Source organism: Dendrobates tinctorius, unplaced genomic scaffold (genome assembly GCF_039654945.1).
Source record: "Dendrobates tinctorius isolate UK_male_01 unplaced genomic scaffold, ASM3965494v1 ptg000060l, whole genome shotgun sequence".
NCBI lineage: Eukaryota > Metazoa > Chordata > Amphibia > Anura > Dendrobatidae > Dendrobates > Dendrobates tinctorius.
Genome location: NW_027361728.1, coordinates 30,729,492 through 30,756,184, shown reverse-complemented (window position 1 = coordinate 30,756,184; position 26,693 = coordinate 30,729,492). Strand labels below are relative to the sequence as shown.

The following is a 26,693-nucleotide window of genomic DNA, read 5'->3' as shown; positions in this document are numbered from 1 at the left end:
GGCCCTCTCCTGGATCTCATCATACCTAACAGACCGGACGTTCAGCGTCTCCCACTCACACACCACCTCCTCACCTCGCCCCCTATCTGTCGGAGTCCCACAAGGTTCAGTCCTAGGGCCCCTGCTGTTCTCTATTTACACCTTTGGCCTGGGACAGCTCATAGAATCTCATGGCTTTCAGTATCATCTTTATGCTGATGACACACAGATCTACATCTCTGGACCAGATATCACCTCCCTACTAACCAGAATCCCTCAATGTCTGTCCACTATTTCATCCTTCTTCTCCACTAGATATCTGAAACTCAACATGGACAAAACAGAATTCATCATCTTTCCCCCATCTCACGTGACCCCCCCTACGAACCTATCAATTACAGTAAATGACTGCCCACTCTCCCCAGTCCCACAAGCTCGCTGCCTCGGAGTAATCCTTGATGCTGATCTCTCCTTCAAACCACATATCCAAACCCTTTCCACTTCCTGCCGACTTCAACTCAAAAATATTTCACGCATCCGTTCATTCCTCACCCAAGAATCTGCAAAAACCCTAGTCCATGCCCTCATCATCTCTCGCCTTGACTACTGCAACCTCATGCTCTGCGGCCTCCCCTCAAACACTCTCGCACCCCTCCAATCTATTCTAAACTCTGCTGCCCGACTAATCCACCTGTCCCCCCGCTATTCCCCAGCTTCTCCCCTCTGTCAATCCCTTCACTGGCTCCCAATTGCCCAGAGACTCCATTACAAAACCCTAACCATGACATACAAAGCCATCCACAACTTGTCTCCTCCATACATCTGTGACCTCGTCTCCCGGTACTTTCCTGCACGCAACCTCCGATCCTCACAAGATCTCCTTCTCTACTCCCCTCTTATCTCCTCTTCCCACAATCGCATACAAGATTTCTCTCGCGCATCACCCCTACTCTGGAACTCTCTACCACAACATATCAGACTCTCACCTACCATCGAAACCTTCAAAAAGAGCCTGAAGACCCACCTCTTCCGACAAGCCTATAACCTGCAGTAACCACCGATCGACCAAACCGCTGCACGACCAGCTCTACCCTCGCCTACTGTATTATCACCCATCCCTTGAAGATTGTGAGCCCTCGCGGGCAGGGTCCTCTCTCCTCCTGTACCAGTTATGACTTGTATTGTTTAAGATTATTGTACTTGTTTTTATGTATACCCCCCTCACATGTAAAGCGCCATGGAATAAATGGCGCTATAACAATAAATAATAATAATAATGTGCAATATAATCATTATAATTTGTTAACCACAGTTGGTTACTATGCCCAATATATACACATATTAGTATAGTGTTGGTGCAAAATTATGGGCATATATTTAATTAATAAATGATTATTTCCAAGAACAAAATGGCATGGGGTCCCCCTATACTTTATAGCCAGCAACACTATACTAATAGTATTTGTCACTGATTTGATTGTATATATATATTTTGTGGTGTGACTGGTGGTTAATGGAGGGTGTGTGTCACAGGGATGGCAGCTCCCCATGATATAGCCCAGAGTGTTTTTCTTAAGTGTATCTAGATTCTTAAGTAGTTGTTCACATTTGTGTCTGGGCTATGGGTAGCTATAAGAGTTGGGAGGGTCTGGCTACCCATGTGCCTCACTCCATTGTGAAGGGGTTCACTGTACCCCGTTTGGTCTGAAGATGTGTGTGGTTGTGAATCTGCAGGGCCTGTGATGAGGTCATGATCATGTGACTAGCCATGTGGTAGGTAACTGGGAGTGGTTACAGGCTATCTAAGGAAGGTGAGTTGCACATGTGTGAGAGAGTATGTTGCAGTCTGTCAGCTCAGACAGAGCTCCCATGTTCCAGGCTCGGACGTCGCATAGCCTGGGGAAGTCGTGCCCGCGAGTCGGAGCTAAAAGGAGTGAACGGTCTTGAAAACCATGTGAGGCTGGTTTCACATTCGCGCTTTTTAAGCGCACGCACGGCCGGGGGTAGCTCCGCCCCCCGAGCCGGCTCTCTGCCCGGCGTGCCCGCCCCTTGCTTGTAGCGCCGCCTCCTAGCGCACAGTGGCGCCTGCTATCGGCGCACCCTATCTTTAGCATAGGGTGCGCAGATCGTGCGCAGGCCGTGCGCTAGTTGCGCTTTGACCTGCGCTGCGCACTTTTGACGGTGCGCCGTGCGCGCCAAAATCAAACTTTTCGGATTTTGGCGTGCACGGCGCACCGTCAAAAGTGCGCAGCGCAGGTCAAAGCGCAACTAGCGCACGGCCTGCGCACGATCTGCGCACCCTATGCTAAAGATAGGGTGCGCCGATCGCAGGCGCCGCTGTACGCTAGGAGGCGGCGCTACAAGCAAGGGGCGGGCACGCCGGGCAGAGAGCCGGCTCGGGGGCGGAGCTACCCCCGGCCGTGCGTGCGCTTAAAAAGCGCTAATGTGAAACCACCCTAATACTGACCGGGGTCAGAAAGAGACTGTGTGTGAATGCAAATTGCCTCTTCAGAGAGGATGAGGACTTGAACTCTATAGTGCCACCTGTTGGTAGTGAATGGACATTTATCGGATGCCTCTGAGGATAAGAGGAAACCGAGAACATATGTGGCTGATCCAACAGGTAACAGTCTTGACAACCATGTGTTATACTGACCGGGGTCAGTGAGAAGTATTGTTCAGGAAAGACTGTATTTTGTTGGCTATTTACAGCACCATAATCAATAGTCGAAGCCACACTGTTTGTGGTGATACGTGTGGGGTTTGTACCCCCCTCCTCTTTCCCTGCAGCTTTCATGGCTATGTTAGTGCGCTCTTCACATTTGTTCCTCAGGGATGCATCAGCCTAGAACGTTTTCATTTCCATATGTGAATATGTCTTGGTGTTTATTCTGTGGCTTTATGCCAAATTTCTTCACCTTTTACTATATGTGGGTCTGTTTCCACTATTGATTTATGGTGCTGTAAATAGCCATTCACAATCATTTGTATGCGGGATTTCCATGTATATAATATGGATTTAAATGTTTTCTCTAATAATGATGTATCAAAGTTTGAATCCTGCTTGGTATTTGAAAGTTGTATGGGTTTTTGGTATGGGAGAGTCATTGCTCCATTACCCTTTGGCATGACATGCTTTTCCATCATGTGTTTTTAAATTTTTTTGTGTGTTTTTGTATGTGCCTTGTGCCATTAATAAAATTTGTAAACTTTTTACATACTTTGTGGTGTTCCCATAGACCTGTTGCTTTTTTTCTTGAGCATAGTTCTCTTTAACTTGCCTTTGGTGAACCCCTTCTTTAAGATTATTTGATTATATAGCGGTGCCCTCCATTTTCTTTTGGTCTACACATTCTTTTATTAAATACAAAAAGGTCCCAAATTCTACACACAGTACTAACAGTATTAGACACTGACATACATAAATTTAACTGTGCTACATGGGTTTACTGTATGTAAACCATGTCTCCAATCCTGTCGGGTTCTGCAATGGTTTTACAGAAGACAACAAATTAACGGTTATTCTGTTATCTATATCTCTGTGAAATATAAAGATTATATATATATATATATATAATATACACACGTATTCTACGTGTATATATCTATTCTATACTAGCCTACTCTATACTGTACCCGGCATCTTCCGGCTTTTAATCTATCTATAAATTATATGCTTGGAGGATTATTTGGTTTTAAAACTGTGTGTATAGTTGTGTTTTACAATGCTATTTTAACATGAGTTTTTACATAGAGAGAACTGTATGTTAAACCTCATGGTAAAATCGCATTGCATATGGATTGCATACACATGTCATATGGATGTACGACGGAAAAATCACACGGAAATCGTATTACACTCGCATGACACTCGTCTGTTTTTTTGGTACGGAAATCGGACCTTTTTTCTCTCGTAGATGGGTATGAGCTTTAAGGGGAAATGTTGGAGACTCAAGATATTTCTGTTATGGGTTATAAGGACCACTATGACTAGTACCTCATTTTTCTAGTGTCCTGGTCTTCTCCTCACCTTACTTCTATTCCATTGAGAATGTTTAATCTGAGGACGGTTGTCTAAATGATTGCACTTGCTCTTTATTGACTATAACCATGTACTCCCCTTTTCTTCAGTATGATAAACTACATAGTATAACTTTTCATGTGCTTCACTGCTGTCATTTAATTGAATTTGCTGTGTTCCCCCCTATCCCTATCTCTGGAGGCCTGTTTGCCCTGGCTTTTTAATTTTCTTTTTTATATTATTAATAAAATATTGTTTTAAAAGTTTCTAGTTAGTATTTATTCATGTCTGATGGCTATTGCTGTACTGGACTACAATGTTTGAACAAAACCTGTTTCAGTCTGTCAGTGATTTGAGACTGGGACAGAGGTTCAACTTCCAACAAGATAATGACCAATAGCATACTGCCAAAGCAACCCTCGAATGATTTAAGTGAAAACATGTAAAAGTTTTAGAATGGCCTAGTCAAAGCATAGACCTTACTAAATTTGAGAATCCGTGGTCAGAATTGAAGATTGCTGTACACCATAGGAAACCACCTAACTTGAAGTAGCTAAAGCAGTTTTGCCTTGTCGAATGGTCAAAATGCCCAGTGGTTAGATGTGGAAAGCTTATAGAGACATATTAAAAAACCAATTTGCAGCTGAAATTGCTTAAAAACAAGGCTCTGCAAAGTCCTGACTTTACGAGGGTGAATAGTTATGCACGCTAAAGTTTTCAGTTATTTTGTCCAATTTGCTGGTTGCTTCACCATTAAAATAATACCAAATATTTACAGTTGTAGGCATGTTCTTTTCATGAACTAATGTAAACCTTCAGATAAATCTGTGAAATTCCTGGTGGTGAGATGGCAAAACATGAAAAATGCCAAGGGTGGGGGTGAATAACTTTGCAAGCCACTGCATGAAACTACAAAGAACAATTACTGTATATTAAACCCGTCCAGACATCAGATGTAATAGTACGCTGATGTCGGACTACCTCCCTTTGATGTGGGCTCTGGAGGTAAGCCCACATCTTTCCCAATACATGTCAGCTGTTTTGAACAGCTGACATGTGCCCGGAACCGCCTCGGGAGGAATCGCAATCCACCCAAGGCTATTGACACATTAAATGCCACTCTCAAACTCTGCCAGTGGCATTTAACACGCTTCCGGCAAGCAAAACCTGCCCATTGGTGACTCGCGTCATGTGATTGTTTGTCACCGATGGGTTGGCATGACAGCAGGAGGTCTCCAGCAGACCTCTATGGTTGTCATTGCCAGATTGCTATGAGCGCCACCTGGTGATCGGTACTCATAGCAAGTCAGCAATTCTGCTACATACAGGCGATCTATTCATCGCTGTTATGCAGCACAGCCGATTGTACAACTACAGCTTCTAGTCTCCAATGGAGATTATTGAAGCATGCAAAAAGTAAAAAAAAAAAAAGTTTTAAAAAATATTAAAGTACAAAAAATTTAAAAATTCAAATCGACCCCCTTTGCCCCATTCAAAATAAAACAATAAAAAAATCAAACATGCACATATTTGGTATCGCCGCATTCAGAATCGCCCAATCTATCAATATAAAAAAAAATTAACCCGATCAGTAAACGGCGTAACAAGAAAAAAAATTCAAAGCGCCAGAATTATTTTTTGTTGGTCCCCGCAACATTGTATTAACATGCAATAATGGACGATAAAAAGATCATATCTGTACAAAAATAGCATTGTTAAAAACAGCTTGACATGCAAAAAATAAGTCCTCACCCAACCCGAGATCATGAAAAATTGAGATGCTACGGGTATTGGAAAATGACACAATGTTTTTTTAAACTAACTTTGGAATTTTTTTCCACCACATAAATAAAAAAAAAACCAAGATCACTTAGGTGTCTATGAACTTGTAATGACCTGGAGAATCAGAATTGCTGGTCAGTTTTAGCATTTAGTGAACATGGTAAAAAAGCAAAACAAAAACAATTGTGGGATTGCGCTATTATTTTTCAATTTTACTGCACTTGGAATTTTTTTCCCATTTTTGAGTACATGACACCGTAAAACTAATGGTGCTGTTCAAAAGTACAACTTGTCCCACAAAAAACAAGCCCTCACATGGCCATTTTGACCAAAAAATAAAAAGTTATGGCTCTGGGAAGGAGAGCAAAAAACGAAAATGCAAAACCAAAATTACCTCTGGTTGTTAAGGAGTGATTATTCATCTGAATTTATTAGCAATGTATAGAACATGTCTTTCTTCAGAGTAAATGTTTGTTTGTCATAAAATGAAAAAGCAACTCAAGAAACATTTATGTTTAAGCATTTTGTAGCATGAATGATTTGTTGGCAAAAGGTAGCATTCCTAAAGATATTAAAATATGAATAAAATAGATTTTTGAGCTCAAGAACAAAATAAGAGCACAGAACAAAGCAAAGGCAAATATAGCAGGAGGAAAGTTCAAACCTGTCAGTGTATTAAAAATGTCAAGGAAAAGAGAAACCATCAATCACCTACAGCTTTGATTTCAAGAACAATAAGAAAGCAACAAATTGAGGGCTTTGTCAAAGTGGTATGGAAGTCATCACTCAGAAGCTTACATGTACAGTCGGTAACTTGCCACACAGTATATGGCTTTTTTTTTCCTTATAAATATATGTATTTCCTCTCCATTCAAATAGCTATTGTCTTCTATAAACTGATCGGCTATCTATTATGAAAAAAGAACAAGAACCGCACCAGCAATGTGGGTGCAGAGTAGTGTTGAGCGAATTTTTTCGGAGAACAATTGCCAAACATAAATTCAGCACGATTATCACACATTTGGATTCATGATCGGAAATGTGAGCAAAATTTAATAAAATCAGTAACATTCGGTAAAAGTGCAGGAAAATATTTACTTTGTCGCAAAAGTATTTTCAGCACTTAAGCAACGAGAATGGTGGTGTATCATGAGCGTTTTGCACTTGTTTGATGAGGAGAGGGGGTTTGCAGAGCTCAGAGGTGCGGTGTTCTTGTAAGCACAGCAGTCATTTTTTTCCCTTACTTTGTGTTCACATTGCGTCTAGCCAATCAGGGTGCAGGAAACACCCACAATGTCCTGACACTACGGCTTGTGTCATTGGCTGCTGAAATCACGTCCGTCTCCATATAAATATCAGACATCTTGTTTTAACGCCATTTTGACACTGTAACGGCATGGAGAGGCTGCTCCTGATGCTGCCACTGTTAATAGCAAGATTTTAGCTAGTAAGTTAGGTGGTTGTAAATCTGTCAGATAGTGCAGCTATATAGTGTCCAGTGTGGCTGTAAAATTTACCTTCTGAATTTTTTTTTTTTTTTTGGGGGGGGGGCATTACTGAGGTCAACAGACAAAGCCAGCAGAGCACATAAAAAACACAAAAATTGAGCTTGGTTTGAATTGTTATACATGCAGCACGTAAACGCATGTTAACATCGGCCATAAAACATACAAAACGTGCAAGAAACAAAATGAGCAAAAACCTGCTGTAACTAAATAAGTAAAGTAAAAAGCAAAAATGCATCTAAACAAGACTTCTTAGTAATACTGTTTTTGATCAAAAATGGCATAAAAGCCATCCCACCGTCGACAAGGTGAGTGCTCCATGCACAAGTGCAGCATTCTAAATAATATTTTTTCCTAGCTAAATGTGAAAAAGCCTGCTGTATACACATTTCAGCTACTTGGATAGGTGGTTGTATATCAGTCAGATATTGTAGGTAGCCAGTGTCCAGTGTGGCTGTTAAATTTACCTTCCAGCACTTTTTTTTTATTTTTTGGACATACTGAGGTCCACAAAGAAAGCCAGCAGGGCACGTGTTGTGCACTGCTTCTATTGTAATCCATGCATGAGTATAGCATTCTAATTCACATGTAGCTAGTGAAAAAATATTAAACAGCCTGCTGTATACCACCTTGTAATTTAGTGCTGGAGTGATATAAAACTGTCTGCAAATTTAATAAAAAACTGACCGTCACATCCAAGCATAAACCTAGTGTGAAAAGTTGCTTAACCTAGAATCACCAACTCATATACATTCAAACAAAAAAGGAAGCACACTGTAGCACCATAACATGCAAACATGAAATATGAATAATGAATTGCATCACTGCACTAGAAGTATGAAAAATTGAGAAAGTTTAGAGCATAAAATGGCCAGTTTATGTGTACCTGGAAGCCTCGGTAAGGCATTTCTCGTTTTCCAGGACCCTAACCTAATGTCAATCCTCACTTAGACTCTAGATTAAGCACCTGTTCACACTATGTTTATGCTTGGACGTGATGGTCAGTTTTTTGAAATTTGTATTCATTAACCTTCTGACTGAGCACTCCACCTGTTAGCCGCAGGCGTTTTTAATCAAAGCAGGGCCACCACCCCTCCACAGAGATATAGATTTCAGTCTAAGGAGAGGATTTACAAAGGTTTCCATTCAGATGAAGATTTAGTCTAAGTGAGGATTGGCATTAGGTTAGGGTCCTGGAAAATGAGAAATGCCTTACCGTGGCTTCCAGGTACACATAAACTGGCCATTTTATGCGCTAAACTTTCTCAATTTTTCATACTTCTAGTGCAGTGATGCAATATATTTTTCATATTTCATGTTTGCATGTTATGGTGCTACAGTGTGCTTCCTTTTTTGCTTGAATAAAACTGTCTGCAGACCTAAGACGCATTAAAAATATATAATATTTCAGTTGAAAAAAGTTAGACAACCTGCCGTATCACACTTTGTCATTTGGTTGGCTTGAAATTAAACTGTAGAGGCCTGATCCAGAGGTCACAAAAAAGTCATCTGTTGTTATTGTCATACAGTAAGGGACCTGACTTTAAAATTGTTTGTAGCATAACTTCTTTGTCATACAGGCCTCATCCACACTCAAACAATTATTTTTTTTTTCTGTGGCTAACATGATACAGCATGCCATATTTTAACTTGGAATATACTGTTGCTGAAATTCATCTGTTTGCAGAGGTGGCGCAGAGTTTAAAATCTAATTTTTGGTTGCTAATACTGTGCTCCTACCACACTATCTGAGCAATGTGACTGGGGAAAAGCGAGGCCATGGTGGAAGGCGAATTAGGCTTGGTGTTCACGGTGTACATGGGGTAGGTGGTAATGTTTGTGAAAGCACTAGTAACGCTCCGTCATGTCTTAAGCAAAGACAACTGACAACTTATGATACTGGACAGGCTACACCACTACCTTTCTTTGGCAGACGCACAGCGGTACGCCTTGTCGATGATGCCCAGAAAGACCATGTACTCGAGTGGATGGCAAGTGCAGCTTCAAGTGGCCTCTTCTTCTCTTCCTCCACCTCCCCATCACAACTAGTACAGTCCACAGATGTGGTACCAAAATTCTCCTTGCTTCCCCCCACGTCCCAACTATCCAACCATTCAGCTGACTGTACGGAACCACAGATCAGTGAGTCTGAAGAGCTGTTCACACATTCTATGCCATGTTCATCAGAATTGTACTCCATAGCTTTGCAGAGTCAAGAGGAGGAAATCTGCAACAATGCCCAAAATTTGATCCGGGACAAGAAGAAATACAGTCCGAACAGCATCCTGACCCTCTTAGTCAGACATTAACCCATAGGGAGAGGTGATCCTGATGAGACTCGGATATCTGAGGCTTACGTGGACTGTACAGTGCTGTCAGGGCAAGAAGAGGAGGAGAGTGACACCAATGGCAAGGAATGTGATAAAGAGGATGATGAGGTGTTAGATCCCAGTTGGTGTGAAAATAAAGGCACACTGCTGAGTAGATCTTCTGAGGAGGAAGACTATGAGGTTACGTTGCGCCATCCATCGCAGACATGTAGTGATGCAGCCACGACAAGTGATGCATCCTCAGCCACAACTGTGCCTCTGACCAGCAGTGTCCGTGTGTCTGCAGCTCGCATGGGTGGCAAGGGTTGCCTAGCCTGGGCCTTGTTTTACACTGCAAGGGATGAAAAAAAACTAAATCGAGGTCAAAAGTGCAATAATTTGATTCCTACATGTATGAACCTTCACATGCTTTACTGTGGGAATCCCACTGCACAAAAAAGCAGACCAGTAGAACTCAACAACCATCAGCCACCCCATCAATCACATCTGCTGCTTCTTTCTCCTCTATTACCGTGCCAGCTATTAAGACGCAGGTCTTCAACCGCAGAACCTCAGGTTCTTTACCCGCTCTTTTCACGCTGACTGAGAGGCCGTCTTCAGCTGTAACGGAAGCGAACACGCCTGCTGTTTTTGACCAATCTAAGAGAACAAAATCACCACAAGTTTCTCAATCCACAGTAACTTCTCTGCCTTCACCTCTCTCACGGTCCAGCAGTTTGTCCAGTTCACTGTACTCCTTCCTCTCACAACACTGAAGCCAGCTCACGGTTCTGTAGTTGTGGTCACATAAAAGACTGTTTCCTCCTATGCATGACAAAGCTAAGAAGTTGAATTCCACAATCTCCAATCTGTTGGCCACAGAAATTCTGGTAGATACAGACTGTTTCCAAAAGCTGATGGCCGTCGCAGTCCCCCTGTACCAATTACTCAGTCACCATTACTTTTCTAAGAAAGCTGTACCTGTACTACACCAGCATGTCGCAGACATCACCCATTCCTTGACAAAATCTCTTTCTGCCAGGGTGCATTTCACCACAGAGACTTGGATGGGTAAGCATGGCCAAGGTCATTACATCTTGCTGACTGGGCACTGGGTGACTCTGGTGGCTGTGGGGACAGGTGCTGCTCCACAAGTCTTGAAATCCCCAAGGCTTGCAGGAATAACCCCTACATTTAACACTTCCACTGCTTCTACCTCCTATATCTCCTCTAGGGCCTCCACCTGCATCATCAACCTCTGCCTTAATAAGATGCGTTCCAACAGTGTGGAGCGAATCCCCACCACCTTCGTACTACACAGCGAAGGCTCACCGCAATTAGGCAGTCTGAAAATTGATATGCCTTAGAGATCGCAGTTATACAGCTGAAGAGTTATGGGCAGCTCTCCAGGCTGAATTCGATCAATGGCTGTCTACACTGAACCTGCATCCAGGGAAGGTCATGTCCAATAATGGAGTGAACCTGGTGGTGGCATTATGGTGAGGCAAGCTCAAACATGTGCCCTGCATGGCTCACATCCTCAATTTGATGGTACAGCATTTTCTCCACCATTACCCTGGCCTGGGTGAGCTTCTCCAGAAAGCACATAAGATGTGTGCTCTTTCCCGACGTTCGCACCCCTCTGGTCATTGACTTGAATCAACACAGAGGTCTTTGTCCATGCCAGTTAACAGGTTGATATGTGATGTAATGACACAGTGGAATTCCATTCTGCACATGGTGCAGGGACTGTGGCGGCAGCAACGAGCCCTGACAAAGTATGTCACGTCATATAGCCTGGGCCAGCGTAGTACGGACGTGGTGTATATCACGTTTACAGAGTGGGCACAGATTAAGGACCTCTGCACCCTTCTGCACGGTTTCAAAATGGCTACTAAGATGGTTAGCGCTGACGGCAATGTCATTGGCATCACTATTCCGGTCATCTATATGCTGGAGCAGACATTGAATAGCCTGTGGGAGGAGATGGTAGTCACAGAAGTAGAGGAGGAAGCAGAGGAGGCTGCGGAAGGGATAACATTGTCTTGAAGTTCAAGACTGCCGTCACACAGGTGGGGTGCCAAGGGAGGGTGGATTACTGCAATCAAGGGGGGCTCGTGATAATAGACAAACTGTTATTGAAGGTGCAAGATCCGAGGAACAAATGAAGGAGGAAGAGGTGATGGCCGAGCAACTGTCGGATGAAGAGTATAATCCTCCCCTCTCTGTTGTTCATGGTTGGAGGGAGGGGATGGAGGAAATGAGCCTCATTGTTACCCAGCCACCAACACAGCATGGGCTTGGACCTCATGGTAGGGCCTGACATATGAGTGCATTCTTGCTGCACATGATCCACGTATATTTATGATTAGGAATAATGCTGACTGGGTTGGCTGGCTGGCTGGGTTGCCACTTAAGTAAATCCACCTTATAAATCCACCTTATAAAACCAAATTTTGCCAGATGATTCCTGCCCTAGAAAGGGACCTGTGAATGCTGGACTATTGAAACACACTTTTATACAACCTTGAGAGCTTTTACGCAAGACAGTAGTGAAGCACACAATTCACATCAAAACTGTAGACTTCCAACCTCCGGCCCGTCAATTCATCAATGCCAAAACATTAGCTGCAGCAGTGGTGGAAGTGGAAGAAGCAATTTCTTTGAGTCCTTTGACACTTTTTTTAGACCAACTCGTGCACCAGCATAACAGAGTCCAAGTCTTACGCGTGGTGAATGAATGGAGAGGATGGTACAGGAGTATCTAGAACTAAATATCAATACCATCAGGGAGGGTTTGGACCCCTTCACATTTTGGTCTTCCCAAATGGATGAGTGGCCTGAGCTCGCCTCACAGGCCATGGAGGTTTTATCTTTCCTGGCAGTCAGCGTTCTTTCAGAACGAGTCTTCAGTGCTGCTTGTGGTGTACTGACAGAGAAGTGCATCTGACTGTCTCCTAAAAGTGTAGACCGCCTAACTTTCATTAAGACGAAACAGTCATGGATCTCCACGGACTTTTGCACCTTAGTCAGACTGTACAGACTAGGTGATATTGCAATTTTTAGTGTGATGCATTAATCTCACATAACTGCACTCTGTGATTTAGTGTGGCTGCCTCTATGGCTGCTGCTGGTATCACAAATTTGTGGAAATGTTAAAAGTCATGGTTGGTCTACATGCTGCTGGGTTAGCTGTAGTGGAAGACGTGTCTGTCCCAATTATACGATTTCTATTCTTGTGACAGTTATTCCACTTTGATGTCAGTTCCTCATTTCTTGAAATGTGAATGCTCCTGGTTGGGTGTCCATCTTCTGGATTGGGTGTAGTGAAATACCTGTCAGTCCCTTTTATACTATTTCTACTGTGGTGAAATTGATGCCACTTTGGTGTCCTCCAATCATTTTTGTAAATGTGAACACTCCTGGTTGGGTCTCTTTCATGCATGTTGCCTGTAGCAGTAGGCCTCAGAGACCGTCGGACCTCCACCTCCTTGGACTCAACTACCCGTGTTCCTATCCTTACATTTTTCTGACTATGGTAGTCAACAAAACTGATATTTGTGTCACCTGAGTGTGGCTCAGCATGAAAGCAGGTAGAAGTGTTGTATGTGGTATCAGGGCTCCCAGCAAAGGGGGCCTGCACCGATCCCTCACGCACCTCATCTTATTGTGACATTCAATAGAAAGCTGTAAATGCTGTCCCAGACTGTGATGCCTCATTCCTTGCTGTTTGTTGCAGTTCCATGCTGCAATTTGTACTGTGGGTGAAATGGGACCACTTTACTGGTGTCTGTCCCTCATTTGATGTGTTTTGGCAGCATTTGGGACTGTTCTAAGGTGTTGTGCATGCATTTGTTTTTGACTCCCATTGAGGTGAATGGCGTTTGAATATTCGACAAATAGGTGAATGTAATCTGGACCGAACATTGAAATATTCTCTAGTGCTTATATGAGGAGTTATCTGTGACTATTGCGTTGTTTGGAAGTGTGATAATTCCTTTTCCTTCTCTTACTTTGGTTTCCCCCCGTCTTCCACTCCCCGGTACATTCCTCTGTTATATGTGAGTGAATATTTGTATACTTGGTATTTTCAGTTTACCTTTTGTTTGTGTTGCCTTGTTCATCGGAATGGTGTACTGTGGTGCACAGTAGTGCTTCTATTTCCAGGGTGAAGGAAATAAAAGAACCGACGGAGGGCTAACTCAGGAGATAAGGCATGGGTGACAGTGCTGGCATCTTCACCTTCAGAAGTATCCCAGGGAGTTGGGTGCCCCCTAGTGGTAGGGACAGGGAAGGAGCCCCTGGTCCCTGGTCACCTGACAGCTGAGTCGTGACAGATACAGTTAAAACACAATAATACGCTTAGTACTGTAAAGCACAAATAGAAGAATAGTACATAAATTTCTTCATAAGAAATTAATATAAATGAAGATGGGTGGAGTGCTTTTTCACTGGGTGGTTTCAGTAATGATCAAACTGTCAGCAGGTGGTGGTTACTCATCTCATTGTCTGATGATTGCTTTCATGGATAAAAGAAGAGTACCAATTTAACACCCATAGATCATTTGTAATATTGAGAACAATGTCAGAAATTGATCCTGGTTTGTATTGCTATAAAATGAGTCCTAATTGCAATGCACTGTATGCACGCTTGTCAATAAACTAAATTGATCTAGTGATTCAAATAAACATGCTTATAGTGACCACAATGGTGGGTTTAGAATGTTTAAATATAAGATAAATGGAACATCCTCAGCCATTGATATTGGATTGTTGGTGGTTTGGCATTGTGGATATCTTAACTATTATTTTGCAGATGTTGTGCCCTTAAAAATCCCTGTATGGTCTGCACTAGTCTGATATGCCTTAGCTTCTGCCCTAACAAAGGCAGTCCACAGCTAATTCCTTTTACAGTTGGCCCTGCACTCTCCCTTTAAAGGGAATCTGTCACCGGAAGTTAACGGCCTATGTAAATGGCCTGTGTCTGGACTGATGGGCAGTGTTTCTTCTTTTTTTCTCCACCCCATCCGTGGCCCCCGTCCGTGATATTTTTCGCAATTCTAGTAGTTCTAATCCATAGTTCGTGTGTGCGCAAAGCAATCTTGCTTCACGCATGCGCAGTATGCTTTGCCCTACTTCGGGCAAAGCCGAAAATCATTACTGCGCATGCGCCGGTACACTATGTCCCGGAAGTATTTCGCAAAATTGCTTTGCGTATGTGTGATCTATGAAGTAGAACTACTAGAATTCTGAAAAAGATCACGGACGGGGGCCACGGATGGGGTGGAGAATAAAAGAAGAAACACCGCCCATCGGACCGCCCATTTACATAGGCTGCCAACTTCCGGTGACAGATTCCCTTTATTTCTCTCATGTGACGCGACTTGTTTCTTCCTGAGGAGTCATCAGGGTACATAAACACATAGTGCAGTAAGAGTTTATACTAATATGCTAGTCATAAGAGCTATCCTTGCCTCTGCTATCTCTGAATAAAGCAGTGGCACAGTTAGGGGGCAGGGATTATATCCTGTCAAAAAGCAGGTGATTAACAAAGTAAATTGTCCAATATTGAAACAGCTAAGTTACATGCTCCATGATGGTCCAGGTGCGACCTACTTAGTTATAAATCACTCACCAGTGGGTGTAGCGTGTGATGAAACATGTGGTCCCTGGAATTGAACGGCGTGTACTCCTTTTGGAAGGCAAGCAAGTCAAGATGGACTGCAAAGACGTCATTTCTGGTTAATTGCCCGTTCAATTTAATGCATGGTCCCTCCTCTTCATGGAATGCATGTCTATTTTGGAGTGGACTATCCAATCACTATGTAATAAAAAAAAAATAAAATATTATTCCAATAAATACATTTATTTGTTTAAAAAAAAAAGTGCTCACATTTGGTATTGCAGTGTCCGGCATAACCCGACCTATTAAACATTCTCAGTAATTAACCCTTTCAGTGAACATGGTTACGTTTTTGCAATAAAAATTATTTTTTAGTGTTTGACAGCAGCCAAACATAAAAATAGCTTCCCTTCTGAGTCCTATACCTTTGTGTATTTTCTGTTATATAAGCCCCTCAAAGTCACTTCAAATGGAATTGTAAATTTTGCTGGAAAAATGAGAAATCCCTGGTCAACTTTTAATCTAAACATTTTTAAAAAATTGTGCTGATGTAAAGTGTGCATTTGGGAAATGTTATATATTTGCTATTTTATGACACAACTCTCTGCTTTAAGGGCATAAAAATTACAGTTTTGCCAAATTTCCCAGATTTTCACAAATAAATGGAAGTCCTATTGAACAATTGTTGCCAATATCATTAAGTACAATGTGTCACGAGAAAAAGCTCTCCCGAATCCATGGGATCCATTGACGTGTTCATAGTTATAACCACATTAAATAGCTCAGGCTGACGTTGATAGATTTATAATGAATGGCACGGGGGTCTTCTACAGACCCCCGGCTATCATAAAACCCTATTGGCGCCCAGAGATCACCTGACAAGGGCGTGTCTTAAAACATACTTCCAGCTTGTGCAAGTTAAATACTGCTGTCAGAGATTGTTAATAGCCATGGGTGGATCACAGATTTACCCATGGCTGTTTGAGACGCGTGACAACTTAACAGATCAGCTGTCTTGTGCAGGGAAAGATGTGGGCTTAGCACCAGAGACGCCTCAAATGTGGGGACACAACCTTGGATGTACCTACCCCACCCCATTGTGTTCTGGTTTACAGGATTGTTTATACAAAATTGGAACTGCAGGGCATAATGAAACCAAAATAGACAGATTAATATGAAGGCTAAAAATGTAGAAGAAATGTTACGATTAATTTAACTCTTCATTCTTTTGCAACATAATAGCAAACGTATGTTTGTATGTGTGTATAAATATATACTGCACATACATACAATATGTTTATATACAATATATATATTATAATTTATGTTTCCTAATCATTTTACCACAATTTGATTAATGTTCAATACAGAGAAGCCACGGTATATTTCCTGAAATCATGATAAATTGTAGACCACTGTGTGCTACATCAATGTGTGTGGGTTTTGTTCTTAGTTAAGAAAACATTCTGCAGCGGAGAGATAACTCAACTATCATGTAATGTGGCCGTTTCCAGGGAAACTATGTTTTATTTTTGAATAGAAGAACAAATTAGGTGAGTAAAACATCTGTAAACTGCCAGTACATAAGTCAAGACAGCGGAGGGTAGATTTTATGAGCCTGCGCTGAGCAAAAACAACAAAGAGCATCATATAACTTAGCCATAATTAGAGATATTTATTTAAAATAGTATTAATATGCTTCTGCATTTTACTACTTTTTATATTTAATTCATGTAATTAAATTATGAAGGAAATGCGAAAATGAGGATAGCTTGAAAGCAGATAATTAAATATTTTATGTCCACATTATCTATAGTGAAATATGTTACCAGCTTCCTGAAGGCTTAGTCAGCATACCTTTTTGCCATTGCATATCCTGAAGATTTCATTATTCCATTGGTATTTAGCTAAAGCTGCTTTAACACTTAATTTATATTTTAATATTTAGGATCCCTACTCATTCAAATATAATAGGTCATGATTTTTAAGTCCACGAGGATGGTCTCACACATTTTGGTTGCATTTTTCAATTTTTTTAATATGTTTTATAAAGGCCATGATCTAACCATGGGTGCAAACGTTTTTTATATTCCATCGACGGATGGGAGTGTGTGCTTACTTCCTTGTATGAAGTTTAATCCTAAGCAGGCAGCAAGACACAATGGGGAGAAAAGAATAGACCATCCTTTCCTTGTTTTCTGTGGGACAAGTTGTACTTTTGAACGACACCATTGGTTTTACCATGTTGTCGTCTAGAAAGCAGGAAAAATATTTCAAGTTCGGTGAAATTGCAAAAAAAAGCGCAATCCCACACTTGTTTTTTGTTTGACTTTTTTACTGGATTCACCTAAATTGTAAAACTGACCTGCCATTATGATTCTCCACGTCATTACGAGTTCATTGACACCAAACATTTATAAGTTCTTTTTTTTAAGGGTGAAAAAAAACTCCAAACTTTGCAGATATGGTCTTTTTTGTTTTCCCTTTATTGAATTATTTTATGCATTATTTTAATGAATTGTGTGAGTCTCTCGCAAGTGAGTATGATCCCTTAGGCTTCTTTCACATTTCCGTTTTTTCTTGTCAGTTAAAATCCGCCAAAATGGTGGAAAGCGGATCCGTTTGTAACTGATGCAAACGGATGTCACCGGACCGTTTTTTTGACGGATCCGTTGAATGCAGAAGTTTAAAGGAACCGCAGTCCGGGAAGAGGAGAGAGAGAGAATTTTTTCCACCGCCAGAAAGGATTTCAGGGTTAAATCCCCGGCTGACTTCCTTTCTTCGGGCATGTGCACTGTAAAATGCGGATCCTACACCCAAAAAAAGTTTGCAGGGTCCGTCCAGGCATGCCGGCGGACACAAACATTTTGGCGGATCCGCAAAAAAACGGATCCAATGTATGGCCATCCGTCAAGATGCGCCGGTAATGCAACTCAATGGGGAAAAAAACGGATCCGCCAAAAAAATGGTGGATCCGTTTTTTTTCAAAAACTGGCGGATTTTGACTGATGGTCAAAAACGGAAGTGTGAAAGAGGCCTTAGGCTGTAAGCTTACACAAGGACCTTGAAGGCAGCATTTTTTTAAATATTGCTTGCACCATGTGCTACACCAGAGAGGCAGCAGGAGATTAGGGAGGGGTTTCTGGAGAACTTGGCTGACTTTTCTGTTTGCTAAAGGCTTTGTGCTAGGGATGAGCTGCACCAAAATGTTGAAAGAAAATTATGATATGGTGTGGAGAACGGAGTTGTGGCTGGAGGAGAGTTATAACTAGGCTGTTAATTTGCAGGGCTATAATCTGTCTAGGAAGAGCCATATAAATAAGCAAAGGGGAGGGGTTTGTTTTTATGTAAAGTAGTAGTAGTTGTTTTATATGTGAGTAGTAGTCCCATCAACCAATGGCTGTGACCAGAAGTAAACTTTTTACCTCCGGGCATATCTGATACTGTGGAAGCCATGGCTCTGACTGGTGGGTAATGATCTTGCCACAGATTAGAGGCAGTGTTTGCCGTAGTGTCATGCAGATGACAGGATGGCAGACAAAGGATATTTGGGCCCCCCATTCATGTGACAGAGGTTCGGTTACTCTCCTGGTACCCAAAGCAAACTTTTTTTTTTAACTGTTTCACTGAACCCATGTGACATGACCCAAACTCAAATGTTTTAGATTTGGCAGGCAGCAGAGCTGAGAAAGCTAACTCAGTCCACATTAGGTTCTGTATGTACATTGTCTATTGATAATGAGGTGCTTTTCCTAAGAGGGGGTGTAGTTAGATTAGCAGTGTTTTTGCACCTCAGACCTGGCAAAGATAATGTCCTAGTGATAAAACCATCATTGTAAGTAAGCACAAACACACAGCTTAATAAGTGACACATCATTGAATTCTGTGTTCTACCTTATGCGGTCCTCAGATTATGTGGCAAAAACCTGCTGACAGATTGCCTTTAACTCTGTGGTGCACACTCTGTGTCCATTTAATCACGATAAGGCTCCCTCTGCATAAAAGGCAACTGCCAACCAACTGGACTCCAATGCTAGCTATTTGACCCAATATATTAATAAAACACATGACTGCAAAATTGAAAATGGAGAATTAAAACACAAATTTAGGCAATCATTTTTTGTTAAATGCAGTCAATACCCCAGTATACTACATAAGGAAAAATTCTTTTTTTTTCTTTTTTTTTTTTTGAGAATATGAACGCCAGTTGATCATCTCAAATGAGTTTGCTGAATATGGTATGTTAAGTATGTATTTTAGACTATATTCCACATTGCATATTGTTTCAGTTTATGCAATGCTCTAATTATTCGCATCGTCTCTAATTAGCTGTTGTTCACCATATGTAGCCTGAAGGTGCTTGTGCATAATGTGATCCCACAGTTTTATTTAGTTATTTTATTCTTAAGCGCGAGCAAACTATAGTTAGTGCTCATTGCAATCAATATTAGAATACAAGTTTACTTGATAACCCTTATGATATAGCATTATGTGTATTATATATACACACTCTTCAACATTTGATATTGTAAAACCAAGAAGAAAAAGTTTTGGATTTATGGAAATTGCATTATAGATTTCTTATTGGTATGCAAATGATGAAAAAATGGCAACCTATTTTTCAAAACATCTTTATTCATATAGAGTATGAGCACTACGTGCAGAAATAAACACTCTAAGTCTTTCTTTCTATCACTGAAGTTGTTTATGGTTGTATGAGGAATATTGTGCCACACTTAATACAATTGAGATGCACACACAAATCATCAAGATCTGATGATGGCAGCGTTCTTTGTAATTGCTGACCAATGACGTCCCAGATGAGCTCTATGACATGACTATGATACAAGTTCAGAGATACTGCAAGCTAAGGTTTCATATATAGGCCATGCAGGTGGCTCACAGTAGCAGGAGGAACATGTGACCTGGCATTGTGGTGTTGAAAAAACGGCTCGTTTGACACTTTGGTGAAATTGCCACATTAATTTAACGTCAAGCTGGTAGGGCACCTGAAGTGAATGCTACATGGGTCCAGCTACCATACACTGTCACCACAACCGATAATACCAGTATTAAGACTGGTATGACATTGCCAAATGAAGGCATTATAGATGACCACACAAAACCCCTCTCAAAATTTAACATGCTGCAGCACAAGACTGCAATGAAGGGAAGATTGGGGGGTTCCATTTTATTCATTGATAAATTCCTATTTCATCTTGTTAACTGGTGGTTGAATCTAATAGGTGGTAAGTGTCACTTGTTATAACCATATACCGTATGTACAGTTTGAGTGCCAGTAATGCACCCTAGAAAAGCATCATGTATCCCACTTTTTTAATTCAATATATTAAAACAAAACTTTTAATTTACAGATGAGTGGATCAGACAAAATTAGACTTCTCCTATTTGTTGTTTTTTTTATTTCCCTGAAAATTGATTAGCAAAAAAGTTATGCTACGTGAGTGTTGTGTCCCTTATTATGCTCTGGTCCTCTCCAGATCATAGCATATAATAAATGTGAGATGTAGAAATAAAATACTTATATTATTGTACGAGTGCTCTAGGTCCACTGTTTGGTCCTCTTGTGCCTTTGTCTCATCACATACGTGGCCTAGTACTCTATATTGGGGCATCCAACTGGGAGCAGGCCACCAAGGTAACTACGCATGTGCCGTGACCCCTGAGGCCTGTGGCCTGGTGTTCACTCTGTCAGGTCTTCCTGAAGTAGGCCCTAAAGCATGAGCAATGCACTTCGTGGCTTGATTGCAGCCCGTATCCCTGGCCTAAAGTGAATATCAAGCTGGATATGTGACACAACAAAGGTACGGAGGACCCAACAGTGATGGTGAAGCTGTGTGAGTGGAGCGGTATGATATTTGTTTTTTTAAACCTTTTGCTGGCCCTCTATTGTTCAGCGAGCTGGTGACTATAACTGGCTGCTATTTTGCTGTATTTTCGCTGAACAAATTACAAATAATTTTGAAGTATATGAACATTTAAAGAATGGTCTTCTCTCTTCACAACAGTAACTGCCTAATATTAGTTGGTAACTTTAGTGTCAGTAGAATTTTTGCCGGTAGCACAAATAACTGGCTAAAAGCATGAAAAATCATTAAATACTTAATGGAGAGCCTACTTTAAAGATTGTTGTTTAGTTAACCATGCTGAATATTAATTAATAATCTGCAGTTCTTTGTCAGTTCTAAATCCATCAACTAAGCAATTTTTGTGTTTGATACTGTACCCCCATATGGCTCTGTCGCAGAGTTGTACTCCTTGAATCCCTTAAACTGTTGATTTAGTTTCTAAATTGATTGTAGGTTGTATAGTGTCATGCTGTATATTGTGCTCGTCATATTATGTGACAGGAATGCAGGAAACGATACAGAACAAGATTGGATATATAGACATTTATGGAGTGTGGTTACTATTGTTAGGCCTAGTGGTTGAAGCCGTAAAGCTGAAATATTCCTTTATGTTATGATAAAAGGGTATATTTTTTACTTTACTTTTGATTGCTACTCATGAGATTTCAGCAGTCGTTATTATGAATCAGTAGAAAAACAGAGTATTGTGGTTACAAAACTAATTTTTATTGAAGGACAGAGTAGCCATTAGATTAAAAAAAAAAAGTACAAACAAGACATACAGATTTGACAATCAAGAGTATTCTCTAGCTTGTAATTTCTCAACACCAAGTGAGTAAAACCATTAGCCAGGGGAAAGTCTAGTACGCGGAACAGTGGGGTGTCTCATTATGAACTGATTAATAGGTGTAGAAAGCATTTCAATGACATATGTGGCAAAATGTCTCCAATGCTCAGAAAAAACATACTATAGTAACCACACATCTTACCTGTGACTGAAGAGGACTCAAGTGTTCAAAAACTGGATGAATACAAACTGTGCTGATATTGCTAATTCTGAATTAGCAGTGTAGTGAGTATTTTCTTTGATATTTGTGCTCTCAGTTTGGATTTATGTTAGACTACACCAGAATCAAAGTCCCCTTTGTCTTTGATTAATCTTGGCTTGGAAAGACTGCTTCTGCAGCTATTCTAAATTATCACTTGTTTAAAATTCTAAAATGGCCTTCATAAAAGATTGTCACATTTGTCTTACTCCCAGAATTGTGGGGGTGACATAAAATACAGTAGTTCTACTCTTTATTCGAGGAACACGAAGAGCTTACTAATATATTTATTTGGCGATGGAACAAGTAGTAAAGTCATTTCACCAGTGTCTGGAAAGCCATTTTCAACAACACAATGCCAGGCTGCATGTTGCTCATGCAACTATAAGCAGTCTGCATGGCATGGCCTGTAATGTATCACATCGAGCACATCTCAGACATCATTGGTCAGCAATTGCAAAAGGCGCTTTCAACAGTTGATATTGCCTTCAGTTGATTTGCGTGCCTTTTAATGTAGCAAAAAATTCCTCATACAACCATTAGCCCCTTTATAACATATGACATATGTTTACGTCATATGTTGTGCTCTTGAGTTTGATGCAGGCTCGCATGCCTAGTGCGATGCCTGCTAGGGCCATGGAGTACTCAGTCCGGGCTGGTCAGTTCTTTAGGGGATGTCACGGCAGGGGTGACCCAGTCCGTGGCTCTGGGTGAGCAATGGAAATAAAGATGATTTTGGGGAATAAAGATGGGAAAGTTTAAAGTGGATTTAACATGACGCCACCCGTAGTGTTCGGCAAAAAGAAGATGGCCGGCTCTGCAATTCAGATCCACTGGGGTGGCTGGTGATGCAGCAAAGATATTACAGCTCTCCATGGGTAGAGCTAGGCCCCAGGGCCAGATATAAGATAATACATGGTAGCAATGTTTGTTGTGCAGGGCAGATTGATGCCGTAAATAAATCTAAGGACACAGCATTGTGCAGTCTTCACACTTTTAGTCACGGTCTTTCAAGTTACAATCCCCAGCTGAGGTGCTGTGTCCTCCAGGTCGGTGGTCCATCCAACTCTCAGGTAGTTTGGGGTACACTTTACTAGAACCCCCTTCTGATGTTCCTTCTCTGGTCATCTCCCTGTGCTGGCTCCTGCCTCTCCTGCCCTGTGCCTCACACACAGTGTTCCAAGCCAGCAACCTCAGATCCTGTCATGCGAAGTCCTCTTGGATCCCATTGATCCTATGTGGCTGCCTTTTCTACGAATGTGTGTGGATTTGGCTGTCGCACATACAGATACTTCAGTCTCTGGCTTGCTAGCTGAGTCTTGCAGTATCTCCACTAGTCTGGGCATGGTCCCCAACTGCAACCTGGTCCCTCCACCCGATTACGGTCAGCGTGGATTCGGGCACCACGGGTGGATTTCTCATTTCTCGTGCCCCTAGGACCCCTTCTTCACTCCACTTTCCTCTCCAGTCCTGGGACGGGTTCCTCACTCCTTCCAGTTTCTTCCACAAACTGACTTCTCCTTCCTGAACTGTCACTCCTGTTAGTATTACAACACTCCACTACCAACTATCAGCTCTGTCTCTAGCTGTCCTACCATTATCTACTTCCTCCACCCACACCCTCTACCTAGTCCCTCCCTGGCCTAAAGAGGTCTAGTGTTGGGTGCTAGTGTGTGGGTACCGGGTATTGTCCCCTCCTTACCTGCAAGTGGGGTGCCACACCTCTGTCTGAAGTGCAGTATCTCTGTGGCGACTGGACCCTAAGGGGCGCAACACTAGCGCTCATCTTTCCCTGTAGATGATACAGTAGCTGACTTAAACTTTAAATCTGACATCATGTGCTTTATGCAGAGATGGGTGGAGCTCTGCCCCACTCATGACTGTTACACTGTCTCTGACAGCAGCATTTAACCCACTCTAGTAGGGAGGTGCATCATTCTGTGCACCCATATGAATGCACATGACATAATTGCAGTATGCTCATGTGTTGCATTGACAGTCGAAGATCTGCTGAAGACATCAGTGCTTATCATGTGATTCTCCTATTCTGATACAGTGCTATGTAAAGTACAAGCGATCAGATAACTGCAGCTTTAAATCCCCTCTTACAGATATGTGGACTAAAAAAAGAAAAATGATATGGCTTTTTGACAAAGGGGAGAATAAAACGAAAACAAAAAAAATGGAAAATCGCACGAGGATGAAGGGTTTAATAGTCTCTTATAGCATCACAAAATCGTATGTATTTCTGCATGTGTGACTCCTGCTCAATGCTGAATAAATCAAGATATTTGAAAAATTAGTTTCTATTTTTTTTATCAGCATTGTCTATCAATCCTGTGATTCCCATAATTCAGTGATTTTTTTTTTTCCTTCTTTGTGTTGCAATTTCAGAGTTGGAGTGTGTATGTATGATTATGCATTCTATGATTTAAAAGTATTTAACACCTACACATTACACCTACAGGAGCTCTAATGAAATTCATAGGCATTAATGTAAAATCAGTAGTCCATTCACACCTATAACAGCATCGCCAAGGTCTTCAGAGGGGATTGACGTCTGGGCTCTATGCGAGTCAGTCAAATTCATCAATATCAAACTTGCTGAATCTTGCCTTTATTGTGCGGTGGGCCCCTGTGATTTTGGAACAGAAAAGGTCCTTCCCTTAAATTCAGCACTTGAGTATATAAACTTTCTTTTATGTTCAGAATTTTGTCCAGAGTGTAAAATTTATAAAACTTTGTAAATCACTATAATAGGGGATTTTCCTTAATTCCTGTAAAAAAAGAAAATACAAATAACATGTAAGCCTATCCCATTGTTTTTGATTGTCTTCTGTTGAAATCCTACCAGAGCCACATTCCTTTACTTACAGCACAGATTATGGCAGTAGAGAGGGTGGCATCTTGGAACCATGCTTGTACCTGAACTACAGTGGACATGTCAAGTCTGCTTACATCTTCTAAAATGCCAGATATTGTAATGTAAAAATAATCATACCAAGATGAAGTGTTATCAGATGTTTCAGATCTTTTTGGGTGGAAAAACAAAAATTATGGGTATGTGCACAGTATTTTTGCACACATTTATACACATTTCTTGGCAGGAAGAGACTCTGCTCAAAAAAGTGCCTCTTTATTACCTTTTTTCCACAGTGAATAAAATGGGTGAAAAACGATGGAAAAAAACTTAAGAATTTACATACTACAGATTTTAAACTTCTCCAAATCTGCAAAGAAAAAAATAACTTGCATGACATTTAAGAAGTCTTTCAGAGACTATAGAATACCGTTTTTATCATTGGTGGAAAATACAATCTGGACAAATGCAACGTGTGCACATACTGAAATAAATAAAATAATGTGGTTACAATAATATGTACACCCATAAACTAATATTTTTGTTGAACTACCTTTTGAATGCTGTCAATAAATTCAGTCTTTTTGGCTAGGGGAATATAGGCATCTAGAATTGACAATCATTACCCACTCTTCTTTTAACTAGCACTCCAAATCTATCATATCTTCCCATCTGAAAGCTTTGATCTTCTTGTGAACCCATTCTTCTGTTGATTTAGGGGTATGCTTTTTGTCATTGTTGTGATAAAAGATGAGACTCATCTTCTGCTTTCTGGCACAGGTCTGAAGATTTTAATGAAAAATTGACAGATATTTGGAATTGTTCAAAATTCCCTCCACCTTGACTGAAGCCCCTGCTTCGACTGGCAAAAAACAGCCTCAAAGCATAATGTTGCCTCACTGTTGATATGGTGTTCTAACTTTTGATGTCATGGCCAAGTTCAACTTAACACATTTTCTTACATACTTTTGTCAGTCTTCTTATGTAGATTTTGGCAAAATATAACCCGCTTGGATGTTTTTCTCTGTAAGGAAAAGCCTCCATCTTGCCATCCTAGCGCACAAGTCAAATAAAAGAATACAGGTGATTGTTGCCACATATACTATATCACTTGTGTAAGGAGGCTAATGGCCGTGAAGTTAATGGGAGGTACCATATGTGTTGCAAAGATGGCTGCTCCCTGCGATGCAACCCCGAGTATTTTGCTTTAGTGTGTGTAAGCACTAGGATGTTGTTTAGTGCACCTGGGTCCAAGTTGGGGGTAGCTATGAGTGATGGGCTGGTCTGGCTACCCATATACCTCACATGTGGGTGTGGCTCCAGACTGAGCCTGCGTGCTGGAAATTAGGTGGGAGGGTGAAAAATTATATATTAATGTATATGGAATTAGAATTTGAGGTCACAAAAGTTTTTGTAGGTGAAATGCTTTTGGCCATATAGTGTAGAAATATTTACACTGGTGTAAATTCATAGTGTAAACTTAGCCTATATTTTGCCCTTTCCAAAATGTATACTGTGACTCTCATTAGAAAGATTGCAGATTTGACTGTAAGTGTACCTGCACATGTTGAAATATTTGCAGCAGATTTTTTTTGTAGCAAAAGACAGAATATTAGTTAGGAAAATGATGCATATAATGTTTTTCTTTTGCATTCTTTTGTGTGCATTTTTTATGCGTTTTTTAGGTGTTTTTCCCCA

The 26,693-nt window shown here is 41.1% G+C and overlaps 1 protein-coding gene across 9 annotated transcripts in view; it reads left to right on the top strand.

Moving 5' to 3' along the window:
* Positions 1 to 26,693, top strand: part of NAALADL2 (N-acetylated alpha-linked acidic dipeptidase like 2) — a 1,451,400-nt gene that overhangs the window by 121,938 nt on the left and 1,302,769 nt on the right. The window contains exon 2 of one of the 9 annotated variants that reach the window (XM_073578821.1): positions 24,247 to 24,373. The exons of the other annotated variants lie outside the window; for them this stretch is intronic. The gene's annotated coding sequence lies outside the window, so the exon portion shown is untranslated. The remainder of the gene's footprint in view (positions 1 to 24,246; positions 24,374 to 26,693) is intronic. 9 annotated transcript variants of the gene reach the window in all.